The sequence below is a fragment of the Falco biarmicus genome, chromosome 1, assembly GCF_023638135.1.
Source record: "Falco biarmicus isolate bFalBia1 chromosome 1, bFalBia1.pri, whole genome shotgun sequence".
Lineage (NCBI taxonomy): Eukaryota > Metazoa > Chordata > Aves > Falconiformes > Falconidae > Falco > Falco biarmicus.
In genome coordinates, this window is record NC_079288.1 from 34,533,193 (window position 1) to 34,555,058 (window position 21,866).

General features: G+C 42.7%; 1 protein-coding gene across 5 annotated transcripts in view; it reads right to left on the reverse strand.

Moving 5' to 3' along the window:
* MTMR3 (myotubularin related protein 3) overlaps window positions 1-19,446 on the reverse strand; it is an 82,877-nt gene extending 63,431 nt beyond the window's left edge. For 3 of the 5 annotated variants that reach the window (XM_056326571.1, XM_056326537.1, XM_056326543.1), the window contains exons 1-2: window positions 19,287-19,446; window positions 18,570-18,613 (exon numbers count right to left, since the gene is read on the reverse strand). The gene's annotated coding sequence lies outside the window, so the exon portion shown is untranslated. The remainder of the gene's footprint in view (window positions 1-18,569; window positions 18,614-19,286) is intronic. The other 2 variants (XM_056326556.1, XM_056326577.1) reach the window with 1 other exon arrangement.
* Between the last annotated feature and the right edge of the window lie 2,420 nt (window positions 19,447-21,866).

Sequence of the window (21,866 nt, forward strand, 5' to 3'; positions counted from 1 at the left end):
CTATGTCATTAGCTTGGAAATACAACATCTCTGCATCAGTTTCAGGTCTAGCTGACAACTGTTTTGGAAGTCTTCTCTGATGGTAGAAGCTTCCAGAATAACCAATGAAATCCACAAACCAACACCAGCAGCCAAACTATGTTTGGTTCAAACATCTTAAAGCTTGACAGGAACTGATAATGTTCTTTATTCCAGTTAACCATTACCACGGGTGCTGAAAAACAGATCTTCCAAGAACAGGTAAGAAAATGGCCTGTTTTGATATTTTACCACTTCACATGTAACAGCTCAAGAAGTCAGAGTACCGGTGTGTAAATGCTGCTGTAAGGGAAGAGATCCTTGACAGGGCAGGTATGCTTTGGTGATGGATTCTTGGATTAGGTTGTTACATGTAGTTGCACAATAAAGTAAACAAAGCACACAAAACTGACAGCCCAAGACCCATGTATTAATGACACAGCAGATATCTTTACTACTCATACATGCCACAGAAATCAACTTGTAATTGCATCTTAATATGTCTACACATAAAAAGCATGGAGTGAAGAATTACACATTAGGAAATGCAAGTGCTATGATCACCTGTGAAGCTTTAGTTCAGCTTCTCTTGGAGTATGTACAATTGGTAACTCCCTTCATATAAACATTCCTATAAACCCCCACCCTAACTCAGTGAGCTACAAGGACAAATACTCCCTGAACCCAGAACTTCTAATTATATTCATTTTTATTAAACTTTGTAGTCAGTGTAGAGTTCTGCATCAAGTCAATCATCTCAACACTGCTCATTTTAGAGCACCTCTTCTGCTACAGATCCACAGTGCTTACCACAGTTTTCACACTATCCCATATGGTTAAGTGGTAGTAACGTATTTTCAAAAGATTGAAAAACTAAGCCCAGCAAGAGTTCAAGGCATCAGAAGGATCTTCTGGTTTCAGTACCCATAACAGATGTCTGAAGTCTAGTTCTTCAAATACAGAGCAGACTACTATAAAAACTGGGAGTATTTGGGAAATACAATCCACTAGCTGGGGGCCAGAGCTGCAGAGATGAGCGCTTCAGGCCTGGAGCTGTGCTGTTAACACCAAAACCGTAATTCCATACACACCTGTAGGTTTCCAGTAACTTACTAGCCTGCACCACAATCCACAACAGGGCAGGGACATACCTAGTTCTCCAGGATGGCAGTCACCTGACTCACCAGACCACCTCCTAGAAGTTCTGTCTAGCTAAAGTCACCATTCCCTGACCCAGTGCTTCTCCAAATACCAGGAGATTTAAGATCTTATTGGGCCACCTGGAAGTTCCAGATTTCTTCAGGTGTCCGAGGCTATTGCAGCCTCTGCTTAATTTTATCTGTTATTACCTGCAGGGATGAACAACTGATGCCAGCACACTCCCAGCAACAGTCAAAGGATCAGTTTGCTAGGCATTTGAATATCCAATCATTATTCCTCCCACAAACAGCTTAATCTTTATTGATATTAGTTTACTGGCTCAATTGCACAGCACAGATGAATCTCTTCTGGAGGGAGATGAACTCCCTGGCAAGCCTTCAGGATAGAATAGTACTCACTGGTATGGTAGCTGGATCAACGGCCACTGCCATATTTATCAGGAAGCCCAGGTCATCAAGGACTCACATTAGAGCCAAAATGAGTCAATATACTTAACTCCCATAGCTTCCTTTAAAAGTCAGCCCTAAAGCCAGGGGTAGAGTTGTCCAGTTTATTACATTAAACAATGTCAGAGAAAATCCCTTAGCAAATCAGGTAACCTTTCTCCCCTTTATAAAGTTTTCTTGCAGAGCAGCATATGGCAGTTTAAGCTGACAACACTGGATACATGAGGGGGAAGAGTCCATGACACTAACGTTTAAGGGATATTCACATTTTACACATGCTCAAGCTACATTAATGCTAAAACTAGAAACCCAACAAGGTTCAAGAGGCTCTTACACCAAAATTTTTATACAGATCAGGAGCAGCTGTCCTTTACTAAGTTTCTTTTCCTTCCATATGCTTTTGTTGTTGCAGGTCCCCCAATTTACTTGAGCTCCCACAACTGCTTTGAAGCACTGCAATACTGGGCTGAACACCACCTTTCCATACTGACATTCAATCAGGTGCAGCCTCCACACTAAGGAAGACCTCCATCTGGCTTTGGGCACTTGTTATTTCTCCAACAGCTTTCAAAGGAGGTTGTTTTCTTTAATTCATTAAAGAAAAAGCAATTAAATTAGTTTTAAAGTCATGTAACATCACACACCACCTGCCTCAGTGAGGCATCACTGCCATGCTTAAACTTTGCCTGCCGTAGCTTTAACTCTTGTTTATCTTATCAAAAGGATGTCAGAAGTCTAACATGCTCATTATCCTCTTAGGAGCCATTGAATGAAATGTGAGTTAATGAATAACACAGTAGGAATTATTTCATTAAGCCCATGGTGAAAGAGAGCCATCTAATTCTTGGATATGATGTCAGACTTGAGAACTAGCCAGTGATACTTACTCAGGCTTCCACTGCTCAATCAAATGCTACACCAGGGGTGTTCACAGTGAAAGGCGTGCAGACTGCACCGACAGCCCAAGCAAGACTGCCAGAGCATGAAGCAAAGCTACTCTGATGGCAGCCTTTGGAAGAATTAAAGCAGCAGGCATGAGGAACTGAAGCCTGTCATTTTGCTTTCACAGAGGGAAGACAGGAGGAAGAGGTTTTTAGCAGCATACATTTCAAGTTACAGGCCTTGTACAGGTATGGAAGACAGTGTAGTTACAGCATGTCAGCTCTTCACATTCTCCTCTTGCCTTTTACAGAGTTTCAACTCCACTCCAAGTTACCACCTGTCTCTGGTACTACCCAAGTAAACCTGTCTATTGAACTCCATCAGAAACCCAACACACTTGAAGGGCAGTCTGAAGTAAGGTATAGGCCCTTCATCAGTCATGGGCAATCCTGTCTTCTGGCATTCAAGGCTACCTCACTTCCACTTTTCGTTAAACTAATGCTTTTCACTACAGAACCTGATGTCTTACGACTTCAGGTAGATGTTCATTCCCTTGTGAAAAAACACCCATCTCCTGCTAGTATCGGTAACACAGACAACTGCAAGAAAGAAGTCCTCGGCCTACCATAGTCCTCCTTCAGGTCATCAAGATCTGTCTGCAATAAAAAACCCCAAACAAACAGCTTTAGATTGCCTGAAGACTTTGTACATTTACAAGACTATCTACTTTCACCAAGGAGACCAGGCAGTTTAAGACCATGTTTAAAGAGGTGATATTTTACTGATTTCATAACCAAGAATGTCCATCTTCATTGATTTCATGACAGCTATGCTAGATGTATCCTTAGAGTCAAACTATCTGAAGGGCACTATGTTCCTTCCTGTCCAGAACACCCCTGTACTTCCTTTAAATTACACAGTCAGGAGCCAGCTCAGAGACCAGAAAGCAGCGGACATTTGAGCAGTTCATACCAAACCATCACAGAGGCTTGCAAATATTACTTTGCAGGTACTCCCCTCTAACAACTTGACTGATGAGAAACAGACCAGCACAAAAGCAAGGTAAAAACTTAAGAAAAACCAGAAAACCTGGGAGACCAAAGCTAGCAGACTTGTTTTTCCACCTGCATGAGAAGTCCATCTTCCTGACATGTCACGCCCAATGAGAGTGCCCAACACAAACTTTGCAAGCTGTTTTCTCCACATTGACTGCATCTCAGTTTCTGTATTCTCTTTTGAGAGAGTCTGATTTTCCCATAACCTGCAGCTTGCAGTCACTTCTGACCTGCCATGCATTACGGAGTTTGCATAACATCAGAAGTGAAGGATAATTGTACCATACTACAAATCATACTGAAGGAAACACTATCTTCAAGCCTAGCATGTGCTATTCTGTCATTCTCACATGACTGTGCACATGTACGATGCAGTCATATTCAAGTCCTGGCATCACAATTACTCTATCAAGAATGCTGAAGCATATTTAGAATGGTTCTGTAAAAAAATAGCTAGCTTCCATAATGCCGTTAAGGTATCCTAGACTAAAACCACTATTGTTCCATAAGCATTCATCTTAAATTCTTCAATAATCACTCAAAACACCTATATGTAAGACACAGTACTAATCCCATGGCAGTATTTGTAAAATTGATAGAAAAATCAGCAAGATAAGCTATCAGAAGTTGGCTTTGGGGCAAGTTTCTATGAGACTAGAAGCTTCTGAACTGGTATAGAACAGCATCAACAAACTCTGCCAGCAAAGGGCATCTGTGTGCAGGCACTGCCTGAGCCATCACCTCCACACAGCCACCTACTGCCAAGCAGAAAGTCTTGAGGTGCATACCCAGCAGGCAGTGCCCATTTCCCATCAGCTGATCAGCAGAACATACAGCTGTGCTTCAGCTCACAGCTGGAAATCAGTGCCTAAAATTAAGCACAATAATACAGAGTGAGGTAAGAAACAAGTTTTTGAGAGGGTATGCAATTTAAGAGGGTAATGGGACAGAACTGATGCCTGCCACTTGTCAGGCTGGAAGCCTTAACAACTCTGACTTGTACAGTGCTACTGGTTTAAGTTTAATCTCGTGCTTACATTCCCTGCTGAGTCAGAGCTCTCCTTACGCAAGACATCAAGACAGAGTTCTTCAGAGCTTTTCAGTGGGCTCTTAAGAGGCTGTATCTATACTATTTCTACAGCAGTGTTGGTTAACCAAGTTTTCATGCCAGGAAAACTGCCAGAGCTATCTGCAGCCAAAAGAGAATAATCTTTACTGGAAGCATCTTGAGTGCCACGTCCACACCAGCTGTACACAAAAACTGCCCTAGAGACCTTGAACAAGATCCTTCTCACCTAAGGCCCGATTTTGTGTCTGATCTTGTCTCTTCTTAAAAAAAAGCAGCCCACATTCTATCGCTTAGTGAGCAGCTCTTACCTATTTTGGACAATCACTTCAGGAAACAGACACAAGCTCTATTAACCTGTGTAGTTTGGTGGGAGAACAGGGCAGCAATATCCAGGTGTCCTTAACTCTGCAGTTTCCAGCTTAAATACAGAGAGAATCACTAGAAAGAAGTAAACAAGGTCATCCAGACTGTCTGTGAAAGCATCAGAAATTCAAAGACAGTAGCTGCACACCACATTCTTTTGTGCTCAAACACAAAGAATAAGCAGCTCACCAGACATTCGCTGTATTACCATGAGAAACCGCCATTATCCTCAATAGCTGTAAAACCTACAGTTCTTCCTACACCCCAAGCTTGTTGCTAGCATGAAGTAGCTGCCTAAGTGAGAGTCAGTTACAAAGTCATTCTATCACCACCACTATTTTCTCAAAGCTTAAAAATTAAATCAAGTATTCCCCTACTGGAATTTTCATTACCAGGAAATTGCAATAATGCTTATTGCGCTATGGTTATTGGTTTGTTCTCCCAATATAACTCAATCAGTTCAATGCTTTGAGTTAATTATTGCTTAACTAAGGTAAATGCAAACAAACCTGAAAAACATGAAATAGATGGTAGGAAACCAAGCTCAACTACTTAAAGATAAACTGAATACTTCAAGATCACCTGCAAACGTCAGGGAAATTCTTACACAACTAACATGCATGAGAAATTTAAAGCCCTGATTAAAGCTTCAGAAAATGGCCACATGAAAATTACACAGCAAGGTAAAGACTCAAGACTTTTAATTGTATCTAGACACTTGGGATTAGCAGCAAAAGGTTTATCATAACATGTAAAAACACAACTAGAACCTGGATACAGTATTTCCAGGATATTCTCTCAGACATCAATTCTCTCAGCAATAAAGCATAAATCAGCATGAATGATACTCTGGAAAGTCCACCAAAACCCCAGAGATAGGGGTTCTCTAGAGCTTCTTCTGCACTGATCAAAGAGCATCTTCAGTCATACTCTTCTCCTCATTCAACAGAAAAAGCAGATACAGCATCAGTGATTTGATGGAAGGCAGCAGTAAGATTCAGCCCCAGCACAGCCTTATTTTATAGAAGAGTTGCCAGAGAAGTTTCACTGACTTATGCTGACAAGGTTGAACTTGAAACTATCCAAACTAGTACCTCATCTGAAATTGCTGGTATGAGATGTTCAACCTATAGATGAAAAGCCTTTGAACTTAAGGCAGTGGAAGTGACTTCTACAAAATGTGCTTCACTCAGCAAGAGCAGCATGCTAAGAAAGTGAATAGACAATAGAAAGAGTCATTCAAGTGTCAGCCTTCCTGAGAATAGCCAGGACAAAGTGGTTTTTGTTTCTACCTTTGAGATCTTGACAAATCAAAAATAGATTAAATGTGCTAGCAGACTAACTTCTACCCCACAGACTGATACACGATCTCATGGAAGAGACCTGCCAATACTTTGAAGTAACCTACACCAGAGCAAACACAGCAATGCATATGTTCTATTTTCCTTGTAAGAAGTCTGAGTCAAATCATGCCTTTTCAACGTTATAGTAAGCTGACAGGTAATCATTTTTGCTTACAGTCAAGATAAAAAAAAGCAGATCACAGAAATAAGAGCTAGAAGCCCTAACTATACAGGTATTAAACAAGATGAGTTACAAAATATTAAATCTGGTTAGAGCCAGGAGGTTTATCTGCTTGAGTACAGTTACCAATGAAGGCTTTATTACCTCTAGGGACACACTCTGAAATATGTACATTTGTGTTCTGTACATTTTTCATTTAACCTTGCTCAGTTCACCAGCGTTATTTTTTGCAGCTCAGTGATGAAAACAAGAGTTACTAAATAACTTTCCAGTATGAAGTTTCAGTGCATTACTTCTCACTACTGAATTAAATACATAACCACCTTAACACTCAAAAATCCAATAACCCACAACTCCATAACCCACAAAGGCCAAGCAAATTTTATCTGTGGAAAACACATGAGCATTTATGAAGTAACATATCAAATCTTACCACAAATACTAAACAAAAATCAGCAATTCAACTGTTTCAGTTAACAATAAAATTGTTCTGAGAAAAAGGAATGCATCTGCTTCCACTTCCTACATAAATCTTGAGTACAACTCAAGCAGCACAACAGATACACAACCCCCTGCCAGAGAGCAGTGGAGGCAAACCCTAGGCAAGATGCATGTCCTGCAGGTGACACCTTCAAACTCAGTTTGACTGAGATACAGAACAGTTTCAAGAGTTGCATTTGAAGGGTAATTTAAAATCAGTTGCAACGGCTACCCTTTCAGCATTTAGGCCTCCTTGTACCAGCAGTTCAGCCCAACACCCCAGTGCCATAAGGCAGGCAGCGTCCTTAGCTCCAGAGCTGCATGATCCACAAGCGGACCTATTACTCCGTACCCATCCTAGACTACACCACACTAGTGGCACTTTATCTAGTGAAGGCTGCTGTAAGCCAGCAACTTCAGGATAAGGGACCACTTTGCTTACAGAAACAAAACACTGCAGATGCATTTGTTAAATGCTTTACTTGCAGCAACAGTGGTCTAGAAACACTGTATTAAAAATCCCCCTTTACAGCATATCATTCTAGTCACAATGAACATGGCACCAAGACTGCAAGTTCAACTCAGAAGATGCAATGGGCTGACAACACTGAAACAAAGGTTAATTTGCAGATTTCTACCTCAAATCTGTTTGCAAGGAACACTGTCACTTGTGACAAGGAGTTAAAATACTAGGAAGGGAGGTTCACATCTGAGTTGTGATGAATTTACCTCACATTCCACCAGCTGAGTATGAGCAACATTGTGAAAACCCTATACCAAGCAACCTCAAAACATTAAGAAAGGATTTAATTCAAGCCCACTGTTTTGACACAAAAAAATCTGCTACTTCTCCCTTCAAACACTCAGTGAGGCTTGAAAGTAGAGCAAATCTAAACAAATTAGAAGACTTACTCCTTACTTCAGAACTGAAGCCTTCAGACCCTTCCATTCAACCTACATCATCAAGCACTTCATTTTAAGGTATTCCATATACCCAGTAAATGTTACAGTATCCACCCAGCCTATTTTGTTTAGATGAGATTAAGTAAGGACTTTGCCCCATTCCTCCCCCACAAAAAAAGCCTGTAAAATTGACATCAGATACAACATAAAACACATCACTTCCAAGATAAGGCTCAAGTTAGACACTCTTCATCTCAGACGTAGTTGGACAAACCTCTAGGATTTCACAGGCAAGAAGTCACCAACAGAACAGCTCCTAAATCATAATTTAGAAGTTCAATATCGTACATAAAACCGAAGAAACTGAAGAACAAGAAAGGCATAACAAGATTGTCATAACTGTTCATTTGCTACAGGCAACATTTACTTTTCTGTTAAAGGAAAAACTTACCTACCCAGTAGGTTTAGTGACACACATCTTGGTATGTAAATAACCAAGATCTAGAGATGTGGGACATAGGTGAATAAGCAGGAGCTAACTCTTTAAACAAATGCAGGTTTTAACAGGATAAATTCCTATTCTATACTTAGAGTTTAAAGGTTACAAAAAGCTCTGTGTTGGAGGAACAGATCAGCACCAGGCAACAAGCTTTTTATAACATGGCAAAGATGCTCTGAATTCCATGTAGAGGCTGAGCTGTCACTCACACAGCACAATCTGTAGATTCCCAGCTTCACAGAAAGATTCACAACTTTCTCTTCCACATTCCTATATGCATTAAATTATTAGTACATTGTTTAAACTGAGTTCTTCTTAAAGTGTTATTATAAAACAAAGTAACCAAGTCTTCGGCATGGGTTTTTTTGAGGGGTTACAGGTAAACCAGCTCTTCAGAAGTCAGCTAACAAGCAGATTCTTCAGACAAGTTTCAAGCCATCATATTTGTTTCAACATGTACAAACTCTGCTAAGTCTTTCAACAATACTTCAGCATAAAGTCACCTAGAGAGCAATATAATGGCAAAACCTAACTAATTGCTATTGAAATATGTTTGCAAACATGACAGATTTATGGAGTTGTTTTACCACAGTTGATCTTCATTCAGCTGAACAAGCCTTCTCTGAATTGGCCCTAGGGTACACCACCTTTTGCATTTTAGCTAGCTACAAAGAGTTAAGCAGATCTTAACACCACCAACCCCACAAAGGGACCCTGTTCTTACTCCCAAGTTTTCCAGAGTCAAACAGGAGGCATGAACTTCTACAAAACAGGTGCTACAACACCAATTTAAAATTTATTGTTCATCAATTCATGGAAGTTCGAAAGCTGACCTTTTACAAGCAATTAAAAACTCCAGCTGGCTACATCTGCAACTGTACCACAAGTGTGCTTCACAGCAACATCTTCAGACTCCTAAAAAAAAAAAACTTACCAGCAATAAAACCACTCACCAACCCACCTGAACAGACCTGAGTGTTCTCTGCACCTGCAGAAGAAGCTATCGTGCTCCAAACCCAGCCTGGAAATTCAAACTAGCTCCAGGAATTCTTTAATTGTCTTGGCAAGAGTCAGTATAAAAATTGTGGAGTTTAAGCGCATAAATTAGTTTTTGGAGGGTTTTCTGGCATTAGGCCTTTCTAAACTGCAAGCTTAACTTCTCCCCAGCCCACCTGCTTACTTCTCATATGGGAACTCCTGCACAAAAAAAGTCCCTTCTTGTCCTTTTCACCCCACAAGTCACTTGAGACCAACTTCTTTTGACAAGGCATGTTTTAACTGATCACTCCTTGCCTTTAGTAAGTGAAATCCATTTAGCTCAGTAACAAATGTTACTGGACCTGCAGCATATTTTTACAAAAAATATTTCTTAACTCGTATATTACTTGGTCTTCTGGGATTAGCACGTGATAGCAAGTGTCCACAATGAGGCTAAAATTCTGAATTTTATTGGAAGAACCAGAAAAAACAACAACAGTTGTTACCAATACCTAGAAATTGAAAGGAGAGAAAGTAAATTAAGCCATATTGCAATTTTGGGGCTCTTGAAATACATCTAAGTACATGAGGCTTAGCCCTAACTAGGGCTCTAACTTGAATGCCATACAATTTGGGTCTAGGAGCAGGAAATATGCTAGAAGCAGTAAAAGAACTGCATTCAGCATGGGCTGGCCAGATAATCACTACCTCTGTATGAGTAGCGGTCCAGTCTCAGGCAGCTGCATATACTGATAAGACAGTTTAGAAAGCTGGACAGAACTTGAAGTAGTAATGTTTAGAAAAATAAGCTACAGGGAACAGCAGCACACAACTTACTCTTTAGCAAGCTGCCAAACTGTTCCCTCCCCAACCAGAGCAAATCAAGTTGTCTTATGCAAGAGGAAAAGTCTTCATACCTTAGTGCTGAATGAGAACATGGCGGTCTAAGGAGTGATGCAACAGCACTATTAACATTAATAGGACTGCTCTCTGGGTGTGACCCTCAAAGGATGGGAGCACCTGAACTTGTACCTTATACAAAAAGCTTATTAAAAACTAATCTCAAAGAATAGCTCTTATTGTACTTGTTATACCAACCTTACACTTGTCAAAATCAAGCCAAATCCTTTCACCCATTGTCCACAGCTCCCCAGGCCGCGTCCTCCACACGAACACCTCACACCCCCAATCCAGGCATCAGCCAGTACAGTGACAGTAATGAACCTAACCACTCTCTGCAGGAAGTATCACATCAAGCAGGTTTCAAGATTGCTTCCTACTCCAAGTTGATTACAACAGCAGGCTTGGCATTGCTTTTTTTCTCTGTGAATTACTAAATTCCCATCCTTAGACGTTTCCACTGTTAGGTTATCACCAGCCTTTCAAGAGTTCATAGGAAGAAGTGCCTATGCAATAAAAATACTGCAGAGGAGTTCAAATGACCTAGCAATTGAAAGCTAGACAGCTCTTAAACCAGCCTACCAGTCAACACTTGAGAAGCAAAAGATAATTTGCCAGGAGTAATGAGCTAAGTATAGAGGCAGCACAACTAGAGCTACCCAATTATTTTTGCATTTCTTTCTAAGTGAATGAAACAGCTTAGGAAGAAGCAGGCTTCAGCTGCTGGTAGAATCCAAGCAAAACAACAAAGATCTTGTGCTTAACGTACCAAATTCTGCAAAAGCAGCACCAAGAGTCAAGATCAGCATCTTCTAAATCACTGGAGTTTTTTTTACCATCCTCAGTTTGTTACCGTATTTCAGCAAATCCTATTCTATTTTAGAAACCCATAACTGCATACTCATCTTCTGTCTAGTCTTCTCACTAGATCAGTATTTATCAGCTACCCTCATCAAGTATCAGCATTTATCCTGTCATATAAAAGCTAAAATTCCAGTTTGACGGGTGGAAGACGTTTTGGTTCCAGCTACTAAAGCCTGCAGAATTGAAGGAGGGAAAAGCATTATGACAGTGACCAGGCATGTTGGTACCATTATGCAGCTATACAAACAGCTACTATTTTCTGGAATTATCTGTTAATGAATATTCATTTATTCTTATACTTTAAGAAGGGTTTATGAGCATCACTTATACAGCTATATATCCACTGATGTCCCATATGGTCACACACTGAAAGAAGGACCTATAGTTAGATGTAACCACCAGTTTTCCTGCAAGTTTCCATACAAATACCTTAATACATGCTTTGAGCATCTCTAGGTATAGTGAACATATAGGTATACCATCAGTACATTGAAGCTGTAGTCCTTTTTATCATGAACTGGAGGTCTCAAGCAGAAATCTGATCTCAGTTAGAAATCTACCTGTCCATATCCTTCCCTTGGGTCTTCCTAGAAAAGGATCCAGCAACAAAGCATTAGACACTTAAACATGACTATCAAAACCTGAAAATTTCCATGTGGCTTCTCCCTGCAGTCCCAATTTACTCATCTGTTACATACAGGGATGCACTGCAGCAGTGAAGTACACTAACCAAACACCTCCAAATCATGTGATACTCATGCTTGAGTCTGAAGGGATTAAGAGATTCCAGTGCAGAGTAAAAGAAAACAAGCAAGCTATTGTATTCTGCATTAGAAAACAACTATGCCTTGACCGTAAATCCATTAGCCAAACCTACAAGGAAAGCCCAGCAGACCTCAAAATATTTACCTTGTTCCGTCTTCCTCCTTCCTCAGAGTTCAGATTTTCCCAAAGTGCAAAAAGGTGCATTCTTTTGGAAATTACTCAAAGAAAGGTTCACTGAACATAGACAAAGATGATAATTTAATTATAATGGGTATCCAACCAGAATATAATGCCCTGTTCACAGCAAATTCCTGCTACCAGCAGTGAGTGAAAATTAAGAATCTGAATTCTCAAATGTATTCATGACTAGCATTCCCACCAATCACCATACAATTAAATAAAGGAATGCTTAATTGTAAAGATGAACACTTGTTTGATAAGGTTTAGCCATTAATTTGATGAAAAGCTTATCCACTCTTAAAAAAACATGCACAGTGCTTAGCTGGAAAGTAGAGGGTCTGCAGGCAGAGACAATAAACTTGTAAGTTTACATTAAGTACACTTCACTTGCTTTCAGCTTCCATTTAAAGGAAAATAATCAAAATAACCTAGAAATGCAATCTACTTAGACATTTTAGTCAGGTTTCTTGGATCTTAAGTTCAACAATGCCTATATCACACTAACATATTTGTTCTCAGAAATGAGTAAAGGAAATAAGGAAAACTCAAACAGAACAACAAAAATCAAAGCTATCAACTCACAACATCTAGAAAAGGTGTTTCTACCCAGAACATAGCAAACTGACTGCAGAATGGACAGAGCAATGTCCACGCACTAATTTTCAGGCGAAGCTGCTCTGCAATATGGCAGGTGAGTTTTCTTCTCATAGCTTCTCCTTTTGTTCTTTGTCAGGAGATAGGCAAGTATTTTAAAAGCCTGGACTTACAGAGAACCCAAAGAACAGTAAAAGTCAGCTTTGATAACAGTAGTTTTGGAAGTTAAGAGAATACACTGAAGGCAAGTAAAACTGAGAACAGTTTTCAGCAGCAACAAGTGTGGAACTAGGTCTGAAAAGGTCTCAAAGCAAACACCCTATCAAGGATGCAAACAGTATAATTACAAACAGCAGAGCTTCACAGCATCTCATTTTATCTCAGGTTTAAGTTTCAATGATAGCAATTACAAGCTTACAGATAGCAATGCAATAAGTAAAGCTTTCACAGGTACACATTTAGGTCAATTACAGCTACAAGAGATGAAATCAGCCAGCCACAGCAACTAGCTTACTCCCCATTCCCGATCTACTTGCAGAGAAAACAAGGAGTCAGGCTGCTGGTTGTCTAACTACCAGATAGGAAATTCCAGGGAAACACTTTCCACCAATTCCAAATGTAGTTGCTACCACTTCCATGAGCAGCTTAGGACTTAAAACTCATCTTGAAAGCACTTAGCAGTAGTTCAAGAGTGACAGGACAGAGCTTAATACTAGGATCATTCTAACATCTGCAAACCAAAATGCAGGCTTCACTTCAAAAGTACTCGAAGTTATCTCACTCATGTAACATCTACTGTAAGATGTTTAAGTTAAGACTGTCATAAGCAGTTCCAGTGTTACTGTAGGTGCAAATAAATCCCTCTCCCAACCAAAAGTTCCTAATCCCTCTGGGGACTCAGTCTTTCTGTTACCATTTCTTTAATTCAGACTTCTGTTTCACTTAACTACAATTTCTAGCAACTAAGTAACTGAAATCAAAATTCTAGTAGTCTATCCTTGACCTACAAGATGCTAAACCCTTCATGTCAGAAAGACTCAAGGAAAGATCTGATTTTCCATCTATATTCTGAAATCCTGCCACCAGCTGTACAGAAACCAAAATAAGAATCCTACTTGAGCAGAACAGTCCAACCACAGAGAAACTGAGGAGTCGTATGGAACCTGGAAGGCTTATGATCCGTATCACCCCTTCATAAAAGGCTGCTCACAGGGATGAGCTGGGGAGACAGCTAACAGAACACACCCTGAAGCCAAGTCCTGCCTTTGCTCTGCTCTCCAAAGGTAGTTAGAAAGCCAACCAGGTGCATCTTGTCTTCACAGACTCAATTTCAACCTACGCTTTTCAGCACAGACAGGCATTTCTGTCCTCTCCTCACACAGGTGGCTGGGAACAGCCTCCCCCAGGCACTTCCACAAGTGGAGAAAGCAGCACTAGAGAAAAGTCTCATTCTGTCAAGAGCCTGCCCTTTCCTAGTTGATATAGGAGTCAAAACCTTCTTTTAAAAGGCATAGGGAAAGAGAAACTAGTTTTATTTTTTCCTGAAGCTCTGTCCATTCAGGTAACACTACAAAATTAATGCTTTGATTATAGCCCTAGTTTCCAGTCCCAGAGTTGGCAAAACAAATGAGGCCCACAAAAGGGCAACAGAAAACTGTTCTAACAGCATTTCTATAAATAATGTCTATACCAGTGCATCTATTGGAAAGAAAAACTGCAAAGACTTAATTATGGCAAAACAGCATTTCTTCCTCCATAAGTGGTCCACTAGGGTGCTGGTCTGTTCTGGCTGCCCTTCTAAAAGCCCGGCTCTTCCTAAGTAGCCAGGGACTAACACAAATTTTCTGATTCTAGCTTCAAGCTAATTCCATTGGGGACACGATAATTTTCCAAGCTAAGCTCAGGCTTCACAGCTAGAACTAGTTCTAATGCTTCACAAAATACAAAATAGCTAAACACCCTGAATTTGACCACTACCACGTTATTCGTACACTGAAGAGTAATTTGATTAAGAACTGATGTCACAAAAGTCAGTAAAAGCATCAGCTAGATCAGCATCTCAGATAAAAGCTGTCACCAGCATACCCAACTTCATTATCATCATGGCTAGTCAGTCCACCACAATGAACACTGAAAACTACAGTGAGATGTGCTGAGCAAGGCAAAAGACAACTTGCTTTGCTTTTCACCTACTAGTACTTCTCTAAGGCTTCGTTTCTTTACTGTTCTGTCCTCTTTCAACTCACTCAACTGCAACACTATATTTTAAAGTATTTGCAATTAAATTATTTTGGTTTAATTTCTCTAAAAAAGGGGGTTTAATACTAAAGATCTATCAGCATGTGTTACTGAGGACACATTTCATCACTGGCATGACTGGTAGCTTATACAACAACCTGCTCCCAAGCCATCCTATCAATGCCACTTTACAGCTTTTCACTTCATTCCTAGTCAAGAGGAAAAATGGCAGACTAATTTCTCTAAAATTAAGTTCCTCTGAAACCTTGTTCAAAATATTAACTTTTTCAGAAGTGGTAATACTTCAATACAGCAGCTTGTACAAGTTCAGTTGCCATGCAGCTTCTAGTCTTCTGAAATGCAGTTCTCCCAAGGAAGGGCAAGAACCACCTATCTTTTTCACAGTTTTTCAGAGGTTTCATAGTCTTTTTCAGAGGTTGAGTTTGGTTTTCCCCCCCTTATCATAGTTTGGAAGGGTTCTACCACCTACAGGACAGCTGTTACAATGTCACTTGTGCATATACACACATAAATTTCAGAAAAACTTCGAACTGTATCATACCAAGCTTATTTTGTTGCAACTATTTTTGGCATTAATGTCCATAAGGAGGAACAATGCCTCTGAATATTCAGTTGCCCACCAGCAAGACTTAGAGAGCATACTTCCAGTTAAGCTTAACTTGCAGTCACATTCACACATCAAACCAACTGCTGCTCCCAGAACTTTAGATTAAGGATTTAAGTCAGAGGAGTTTCAGAAGATAAACCAAAGTTAGGAAATCTGCAACTGTATTTTAAGTTAAGCCTTTAAAAACAGCACTTTTTGGATGGACATCAATGACTCCAGAAATAGCTTATCCATTTCAATTAACATTCTGTAAAGCCTTCTGCTTTGCTTTTCCTCCCTAGCTCATTCTGCATAGTGTGCCACTGCAGTTCCAAGCTTCACTTGTAGGCACATATTGCTACTTACTGAAGGTGAACAGAGCACCTCCCAGCAGAGCAACACAATCCAGACATTTCTTAACAAGACTAAAGGTCTAAAGTCTAAAAGACTAAAGATACCACTTGTTTCAACACGATCACGGCTACACTTCTACCCTGCTGCTACAGGTTGTTCTTTCCCCTAGTTCGGATCAGCAGGGAGTGACTCAAGGCCTTCCTTATGGGATACATTACCTCCCAGAATCACTACAGCCAGTTGGTGTTCACCTCCTTCACACCACCAGAAACTATTAATCAGATGAGGGGAAGAACAAGTCTGGGCTACTCATGCTCTAGCTTACAATTAGATTTCTATGGTATCACGTACATTCTGTCAGTCCTTCTCAACTGCTCACCCCAAAGCAAGGAGACTAACTCTTAGCTGTTTCTGTTAGCAGCTACATTCTGAATGAGAGCAGTTGACACCAAATGGTGCTGTAGTTTGGGTCCCTTGCCCATCCCACAAGCAGCAAACGTGCATGCAAGCCAATACAACAGTCTGGTTATGGCAGTCCTGCACAGTTCAGGATTAATGCATCCAAGGTGAGAGTTGTAATGCATTAGGAGTTGAGGTCTTCAGTTCTTTACTAGGATAGCAAGCCTCAGTAAGAAGTCAGTATTTCAAATTCCTAAACTAGGACTACCTTCACTTTTAGGTCTTTCATGCAAGCCACTGAGTTGCCCTGAAATTCTGAAGCACCACAAAGAAAGAAATATTTATTTTTTAACAATCCAGTTAATTCACAAGAACTACAGCATGAACCGAGTGCTACAAGTTTTCCCGAAAGCACTGTGAAATTACAGCACCAATATCTAGAAGAAGGGTAGAATTAGAAATCATGAGGCTCGTTTCTCAAAGTTAAAACCCATATGGGATCTAACAGGCAGATCTTTATACCATCACTACTCAAACTAGAAACAAACACAGAACAGTTGCACATTATGGCTTAGACTATTTAGTACCTAAAAGCTTGTTCTGAAATAAAATACAACTTGTGTTACTTTGATTCAGCCAATGAAAGCCAGTATGAAACAAGTGCATATTTACATGTCTGGACTTTTCATTCTAGTTTACAGCATCTGGTAAGTATTAACAAACAATTTGGAGTCACATGCTCTGGAAGACACCACCGATATCAAGTAGAAGAGTCCTATCTCATTATATCCAGTTACACATCCCAGTAGGAAGCTACCAGAGCAGGAACAGCCATCACATCCCTTTGACCTCTGCAGGCGAAAAGATCAAGCTTTGTGCTAGACACTAACCCAGTTCCTCCAATTCACTCCATGCAGACAATTCCTTCTTCCTAGCTACTGCAGACTTTTCAGGCTTCTGCCCATTACTCCAGCAGCTAACAATATCCTTCTCATTAAGTTGCTCCTTTTTTACAGGTTAATTGCCAGCAAAGCACAGCATAGCCACATTCCTCCTACTCTTGAAAGGCTGACAACACACTCCTCTCCATCATCCTAGGTTGCATGTAGGTGGAATGAGATCTGAGATAAAACATTGTATCCTCTATCTTCAGAAGCTTTGGTATGCTCCATTTCTATCTCCTCCAGCTGTGGATGCCGTTTTTATGGAAAATAAAAAAAAGAGAGCTTATCAAGCACACCTATTCCACCTACTTGGTATCATTTGTGGGTTGCATAGCATATTACTTAAGAAGGCCAACCAATGTTTTAATACCTGCTAATGCAGACAGTTAACATAATGGATATTAACAGTATCCTAATGGGTACCTACAACACTGTCAGCAAGAGGACTAACTTGATTCTCAATATACCACTCCTATAATGTGAAGTAGGACAAGAGCACCTTTTAGTGCAACCACTCAAAAAACCACCACTGCTCCACAGGACTGTTTCTGCATGTTTGCCCCTCCCCCAGGCACACAGAAGCACTTGTCACTGAAGCATTTTAGAATCCCATGCCCCGCCTTTACTTATCTGTAGAAAGTTTCAACACTTACAGTTCACACTATTTCCTGTACTGTGAAAGGGAGCACTTTTTCTGTCTTCCAAAACCACTGTGATCAGTAACAGCTTCAGCAGCAGATATTAGATGTCAGCCTCCTCCCCTCAAGTTAGCTACAAGCACTCCTTTGTAAAAACTCCTTCACTTCCACCAAGAAAGTTAATTTTCAAATATTACAGCACATGCTTTAATAAAGAGCTGAGGTGCATGACAGGTATTACAGGAAACCTGCCACAGTTCCTTGTCACACTACCATCCCTTCCCAATGGGCTCGCCTAGGCATTTAAATACACCTTTATATTTGCCATCAAGCCAAGCTGTACTTCTACACTCAGCACTACCTGACATGATTCACTAGACAAGCTCTTTTCTTCTGAAAGAGAGCCTTAATGTGCATGGTTACATGGGCTCATCACACAAGAAAGCAAAAGGGTGAAGCACACAGAGTTGAAGTCTGCAAGAATTACAAGCTCATACTCATACCCAGCCTTCCCCCGAGCAAGGGAAGTCTGCACCAAGAGGAAAGGAATCAGTTTCCTGTACAGAGATGTGAAGGAACACGAGGTCTCATCTGCTGAGAAAATAATATTCCCTAAAAGAATGAACTGAAGAGGGAACAACTTCAATGCAAAAAACTTACAACTCCATGTTGGGGGGAACTGGAGCGGGGAGGCAAAACACTACTTACCAGAGAAGGGCAACCTCTGCTCAGATCCCATCAGAAGTATAGGTCTGTTAAGAGGAACACGGGGAAGAGGGACAATTAAAGCCCCAGAACTATTTAAATAAAAACCCTTCACAACTCCCGCTTACAACAGGAATGGGAATTTTGGCTCCACGCACAAGGACCGTTGAGCACAACTGACACGGCGGCCAAAGCGGCCGGAGGAGACGAGCGCGGGGCCGCGGCTGCCGGCGGCATGAGGCGCTGCCTCAGTCCCGCTCCACGGGCGGCGGGGAGGCAGCCACCCCCGCGGGGCGGCCAGGCGAGCGGCGGGCGCCAGGTGAGGCCCACAGGCCGCGGACCCCGGCGGCGGCCAAGCGGGAAGCTCACCTCCCGCGGCCGCGCCGCCCGCCAGCCCCAGCGCCGAGGGACGCGCCGCCGCTCGGGACGGCATCCCTGCCCGCCCGGGGAGGAGGAGGCCGCCACCCCCGGCCGCGGTGCCGGGAAAGCGCCTCAGCACGCCGCCGCCTCCTCCTCCGCGGCGGCCCCGGCCGCCCGGAGCGGAGGGAACCGGCGCCGCGTCCCCACCGCTGCCCCTCACCCCGCGGCCCGAGGGGGCGTGCCGGGCCGCGGCCGCGCAGCTGACAGCCCGGCCGCCCTCCTCCAGGCCCCGGCCCGGCAGGCTGGCCCACCCCCCCGCCAGGCGCCGGGTGAGCCCTGACGCCCCCACCGGCTCCTTACCGCGGGGCAGGGCATGGCGCGGAGCCCCCACACCCCCGTCCCGGGGCGCGGCCTCCTGCCTGGGCCGGGGTCGCTGGGCTCCGGGCTGCCTCCGCCGCCTCTCACAGCCACAACAACATGGCGGCCGCACGGGACGCGGGCACGACGGGGCCAGGCGCGCGCCCGACACCGCCTCCCTCTCCCCACCACCCCCCTCCGCGGGGCGGGGCCAGGCGCGCGCCCGACACCGCCTCCCTCTCCCCACCACCCCCCTCCGCGGGGCGGGGCCGGGCGCGCGCAGTTCCCGCCCTCCGCGGCGCGGCGGGAGGGGAGGGGAGGCAGCGGCGGGTAGTGCTCCGCTCTCCGGGGTTCCGCGTCCCCTCAGGGGGCAGCCGGCCACCGCTGCGCCGCTGCCCTCCCCCGGCCTCGCAGCAGGTGAAGCTAGCGCTCCCCTTCTTCCTTTTAAAACCCTGTGAGGGTGTTTAACCTCCTGCAGCTGGGTGAGGCCGGTCTCGGCGCGGCCCTCGGCAGCCCTGAGCCCTGCAGAGGCAGGAGGCGCGACGCCGTGGTACTGATGGTGTCTGAGGAAAAGGTTTTGCGGCCGCCTCGGCCAGCTTGTGAGGCAGGTAACAGGCGGCGGATGAGCTGGAGTTGGGTGCTGAGGGGAGCTGCGGGAGCCGAGGAGCTCTGCGAGCTGAGCTCTGCCCGTGCCCCGCTGCCTCTGCTGGCAGCAGGGCTTGCAGGCCTGGGATCCTCCTTAGGAGTCCTCCAAAGCCCCTGTTCCCCTTGGAGAAACACCCTGTCTGACACCAAAAGCCACTCTTGTGCACAAAGTCTTCTGGCCAATGCTCTCCTTTGCTTTTGTGACATTCAGCTCAGCTGCAAAAACATGTGTGGCCCCATGCCATCAGTAGATGCCCAGTCCAAACCACCATGAGCAGCCTGCAGCTCCTGGAGCATGAGGTAATGGAGAGCAGGGAGCCAACATGAGGCATGAGAGCCAAAAAACACATGGACATTGAGAGACAAGTGATAAAGCAAAATGGATATGACCGTTAAGCAACAGAAAGGCACAGGAAGGCTTGAGAGGCAAATGGCAGCAGTGTCAGAGGTAGCACGGTATGGTTGGCAGGAAGAGTTGTGCTTTCCAAAATGAAGCTTTAAGACTCGTTCAGTGGAGTCTCTTTTCAGCAGCAAAATTTGTATCTGGGTTTTGTTGCAACTGTGACAGATCATTAATGCTTTATTTTTATACTTATCTTTAATTTACAATACTGTATGTAGGTCAGGTTGTACTTTTGAGAGATACTTCTCCCTGCTCCTCATGTTTGCCTTGATCTGAAACGAAATGCTTGCAAGCAACTATAAAATGCACTCCTAAATTATCCACAGGACTCTCCCTCTGAGTCCAAGGTTAGTCATTGTAACAGATGGACTTCAGTCTGTCATTAACTCCTGTTTAAGCTAGAAGTAGCGTTAATGTTCAGAGAGACAATACAAAATACAGGATCCCATGTCTTTAAATTCAGATGTAAGCCATGCAGTGAGTTGTTTTGTATTTTCGCTCCCTTGGTCAGGGACAGTAAACATTTGCAAGAAAGTTAATCAGCCCCTCTAAAGGGATTTTTTCCAACAACAAACCATCATCTGAATGCAAATGTGATCTGAATGTCAATATGTACCTTCAGAGGAACTTTGGAAGAAATACAGGTAACTGAAAGGAAAAACAGGATTCCTGGCCTGTTTATACCCAAAACCAATGAAAAAATGTTCAGCTGGTATAGCAGTATCTGAAAGGATGTGTGTTGACAGCATTAGAGAATATGAATTTTTAAAAGGCCCTGTTAAATGGTTGCCTTTTGCAGTATGCCTGGACAGAGACCAAATGTGACCTACTTCAGGAAGCTGAATCCTGGAGACCCAGAGCTTTTGTACAGCAGAACCTGCCAGTTGCTCCTTCTGTTTTTTAAAGAGAGGGAACTAGCTGGAGCACCATCACTGTGACAGGAAAAGCTGCACACTTTCAGCTGCTTCAGTGATACAAATAGTCATCTTTAGCATTATCTCCCGATACAATTAAACACATTGCATGGAGGCTTTCCTTATCTTGTGTTCTGAGCCTCTCCTTTTCTTGTGTTCCATTTTTTAATAAATGCTGGGTATGGCCCCATGTTAAATGACTTCTGCCTCTATTTTCTATGATCATTGGGGCAAAAGATGATAGCTCATGAGAATTATTTTATGGAAATGGAAATTACTGTACCAAAAGGTAGAGCAAGGCCTGTGAAAACCTGACATACAGCTCAGGGAATGAGGTGTTCCCAAGCCCACAGTTCTGATGGACCTGGAATGTATCCTCACTCATGTAGTACAAAGTTTTTAATTTGTCAGGTTGAGGGTGGTAATGATTACTGAGGAATGACTGAAGCACTAGTTTTTAAGCAGGAGGAAGAAAAGCCATCCAGTCATTTAGACACCTGTTAGTCTGATCTCAAGATCATTAAAAGCTTAGAAAAAAAATGTAAAGCAAAAACTAGTTGGGGCCAGAGAAGTAAGTGGAAAATAAAGTAAAAAATGCGACATAGCTTTATGAAAGATAGA